This window comes from Sparus aurata, chromosome 22 (assembly GCF_900880675.1).
Source record: "Sparus aurata chromosome 22, fSpaAur1.1, whole genome shotgun sequence".
Taxonomy (NCBI): Eukaryota; Metazoa; Chordata; class Actinopteri; order Spariformes; family Sparidae; genus Sparus; species Sparus aurata.
Window position 1 is genome coordinate 23572677 of NC_044208.1, and position 4505 is coordinate 23577181.

At 50.0% G+C, this 4505-nt stretch overlaps 1 long non-coding RNA gene across 1 annotated transcript; it reads right to left on the reverse strand.

Annotated features, from left to right (window-relative positions):
• Window positions 1-1213: 1213 nt before the first annotated feature.
• Window positions 1214-1662, reverse strand: LOC115573653 (uncharacterized). The gene is made up of 2 exons (XR_003982319.1): window positions 1568-1662; window positions 1214-1474 (listed from the first exon to the last, which is right to left on the reverse strand). It is a non-coding gene; the product is annotated as an uncharacterized LOC115573653 (long non-coding RNA).
• Window positions 1663-4505: the final 2843 nt, after the last annotated feature.

Consider the following 4505-nt stretch of genomic DNA (forward strand, 5'->3'; position numbering starts at 1 on the left):
ACCACGGCAGATTTTGAATTTGACCTTTATTGTCTTCACCTCAATGCTGTCATGGCAGGTAATAACTGCAAAGTCAGACGATTGTCTCGTGCAGACAAGACAAACACAAAGTTCGACAATATTTATTTTCTAGAAGTTCTCTTATTGCTTCCAGGCAGAAGCCACACTCCAGCAGCAGGTAGATGATGACTAAAGAGAGGCAGTCTCTCCTCATTCTTTATAATAACACAAAACAATAAAGCATCATTCTAATCATCTCAACAACCTCCTCATGATACACGTAAGACTTCTTATTCACTTCAGCCATTGTTGTGTGTCATACGTCAGCCTAAAGACAACACACTTATACACATAAGAGGCTTCACCAACCCCCTTCAGGATGAACTCCTTTACCTAAGTTCATTATGTTTTCACAGCACATTATACCATATAAAATACATTAATACAGTGGTTCTCAACCGGTGGGGCCCGCCCCCCTGGGGGGGTGCGGACACACTCCCGGGGGGGCACAAGTAGGCTACAGGATGGGAGGGAAAAAAAAAAAAAAATCACGAAAATCCCCCCATGTCGAAATGAAAGTGGTTGGACTATTATAACACACAAACAAATCATCCTTCTGGCTACTTTTTTGGTCAAAAGCGACTACCGACAAATCTAGCGACTTTTATTGGTGTTATTGGAGACTTTTGTGGCATTTGGAGAATCTGACTTGAAAGCACGTATCACTCTGCAGTTACTGTGCTCAACGAGCAGCGGGTGCTGCCGTGAGTCCCTCCCCCGTCCAAAAGCACTCACAGGCGGTCAGTCTCTCAGTAGCCTCGCGCAGCAGTCCAGCCTGCAGTCAGAGCAGAGAGGAGACACACTGCACTCTGCGTCCAGGCTGCAAATGCCCAACTGCAATGAACCAGTTTTGGGGGGGCCCAGCTTGCAAAAGTTTGAGAATCCCTGCATTAATACATTCATTCATACTCTCCAACCACATAACTGTCATAAGACAGAGCTCATGTCTGAAGCCAGCAGACATAAGATTTAACTTTATATAAATGATAATGTTGTATGTATATGTTAAGTTTCATATGTAAGAACACATATCAAAATAAGGGATATTTGACAATTTCTCTCACAACCTCTAGAGAAATGTGATGGAGCAATTGTTAAAAAACTGTTACGGATTGGTGTTGGATCAGGACCCAAATGCACGGCTCGACTCTGGTTCAAAGTGCTACAAACAGTTTTTAATGTTCACAAGGTGCAAAAATAGGTGCGAGGTGGAGGGGTGGTGCGAGGTCCCAGGATCCTGATGTGGGTGGCGAAGTCACCGGTGAGTGCGTGGAAGAAGGTGGCTTGACTTGAGGTCCGCTGTAGGGCAATGGCGATGCGGTGTGAGAGCTCCGGGGAGCTGGTAGCAGGCAGGCAGGTCCACAGGCAGGCAGGGAGGAAGCAACGCTCAAGACTGCACAGCAAGCACAGTAATCTTAAAGAGTTGGCAAAAACACAAGGGGATTAGCTTCACAAGCTAAGCACAGAGTATAGGGCAAAAATACAAAGAAGCCAGGATCCAAACAACCACGTAGACTGACGAAACGATCTGGCGATGAGCAGGAGAGAAACCAGTGGCTTTATGGGAGACTTGATTGTAGAGTGAGTTCACCTGGTGCTGCCTGTGGAGAAGGAGCCCCGCCCACATGCACACACACACCGCACAGACAGGGGGAGAGACACAGGAGGAATACAGACCGAGACACAAAAACACACAAGGAAAACACAGGGCTGCCACGATGGAATCATGACAGTACCCCCCCCTCAACGACCGCCTCCAGGCGGTCTACCAGGTTTGTTGGGATGTGCCTGATAGAAGTCAGTGAGAAGAGAGGGGTCCAAGATGAGACCCCGGGAAATCCAACTCCTCTCCTCGGGGCCGTATCCCTCCCAGTCGGCAAGGTATTGGTATCCCCGCCCCTGCGACGCACGTCCAGGATGCGACTGACTGTGAAGGCCGGGTGTCCATCGATGAGCCGGGGGGGTGGTGGGGCGACGGCAGGAGGGCACAGAGTACTGGTGGAAACAGGTTTAAGCTGGGAGACATGGAAAGTGGTATGTATCTTCAATGCCGCAGGGAGCTTGAGGCGAATGGCAGAAGGGTTAATAACGGACTCAATTTCATAGGGGCCAATAAATCTGGGAGAAAGCTTTTTGGAAGTCACACTGAGAGGAATGTCCTTGGCACTTAACCAAACCTTCTGTCCCGGCTTGTAGTTGGGAGCTGGAGTACGCCGCCGGTCCGCCAACCTCCGATTCTGGTCCTGGGTGCGCAGAAGAGCAGCCTTGGTTTCTCTCCAGATTCTGCGGATCCTTCGGAGGTTTAGCTGGACCGATGGTACGGCGATCTCCTGCTCTTGGGAAGGGAACAGAGGTGGTAAATAACCAACAGAGGCTTCAAAAGGAGTCAAACCTGTAGCTGCAGATGTCAGAGAGTTATGTGAGTACTCCACCCAGGTGAGATGTGTACTCCAGGAGGCAGGGTTCTGAGCACATATGCAGCGCAGCGCAGTCTCTAGATCTTGATTGGCTCTCTCCGTTTGGCCATTGGACTGTGGGTGGTATCCTGAAGACAAGCTCACTGTAGCGCCCAATGCCAGGCAAAATTCTTTCCATACTTTAAACGTGAACTGGGGGCCTCTGACACGATGTCTGATGGAATGCCATGGATCCGGAACACATTGTTCACCAGTAATTCAGCAGTCTCTGTGGCTGAGGGAAGCTTAGGCAGTGCCACAAAATGTACCGCTTTGGAGAAGCGGTCCACAATAGTAAGGATAGTGTCATTACCTTGGGATAATGGCAGTCCGGTGACAAAGTCCAAAGCGATATGGGACCAAGGACGACTGGGCACAGGGAGCGGACGGAGGAGACCTGCAGGTGGCCGATGAGTAGCTTTCCCTCGAGCACAAACAGTACATGCCTTGACATACTCACGGGTGTCTGCAGCCATGGTTGGCCACCAGAAGTGGCGTTGAAGCAGGGACAAGGTGCGAGAAGTACCAGGGTGGCAGGCAAACCGGGATGTGTGGCCCCACAGGAGGACCTGAGGGCGGACAGAAACAGGAACAAACAAGCGACCCCGGGGACCACCACCGGGATCGGGGTTATTCTGCAGAGCGGTTTTAACCACTGACTCAATCTCCCAAGTCAGGGAGCCGATCAGGCAGGAAGCGGGGAGAATAGTGTCTGGGGCTGTACTGTCTCTGTCATCTTGGAACTGTCGAGATAATGCATCCGGCTTAACATTCTTGCTCCCTGGCCGATAGGTGAGATTAAATTTAAATCGACCAAAGAACAGAGCCCACCGAGCTTGGCGAGAGTTCAAGCGTTTGGCATTTTGAATATAGGCTAGATTTTTATGGTCGGTCCATACCGTAAATGGTGAGTCCGTCCCCTCCAGCCAGTGCCTCCACTCCTCAAGCGCTAATTTCACAGCTAGGAGCTCGCGGTTTCCCACATCGTAGTTGCGCTCCGCAGGGGACAGTTTCTTAGAGAAAAAGGCGCACGGGTGTAGTTTGTGGTCATCAGCGGCTCTTTGAGATAACACAGCGCCAACACCAATATCCGATGCGTCGACCTCCACCACAAACTGGCGAGCAGGATCTGGCTGAATAAGGACTGGAGCCGAGGTGAAGCGATTCTTGAGCTCTAGGAAGGCCTTCTCAACTGCTGGAGACCAAACAAAGGGCACAGATAGTGATGTAAGTTGTGTTAGCGGGGAAACTACCTGGCTGTAATTTCTGATGAATCTCCTGTAGAAATTGGCGAGCCCAGGAACCTCTGGAGTTGTTTTCTTGACTGGGGAGGAGGCCAATTTGTCACCGCCTGGATTTTGGCCGGGTCTGCCCGCACCTGACCTCTCTCCAGAATGTAGCCCAGGAAGGAAACAGAAGGGACATGAAACTCACACTTTTCACCCTTAACAGTTTATTCTCCCACAACCTCTGTAGAACCTGACGCACGTGCACAATGTGCTCTTCAAGGCTGTGGGAGAAAATCAAAATGTCGTCAAGGTAAACAAACACAGAATGGTTTAGAAAGTCTCTCAGGACGTCGTTAACCATGGCTTGAAATATGGCAGGTGCATTAGTTAGTCCGAACGGCATCACCAGATATTCAAAATGTCCCAGGGGAGTGTTGAATGCCGTCTTCCACTCATCGCCGTCCTTAATACGCACCAAGTGGTAGGCGTTCCGCAGGTCCAGTTTGGTGAAGATGGTAGCACCATGGAGGGGTTCAAAAGCAGAGTTAATGAGCGGGAGAGGATATTTATTTTTAATGGTGATGTTGTTCAAACCCCGAAAGTCGATACAGGGTCTCAGCGCCTTATCTTTTTTCTCCACAAAAAAGAAGCCAGCACCAAGAGGAGAAGAAGAAGGGCGTATGATACCTGAATTCAGGGATTCCGTGATGTAGGTCTCCATGCTCTCACGTTCAGGGGCAGAGAGGTTGTAGAGCCTACT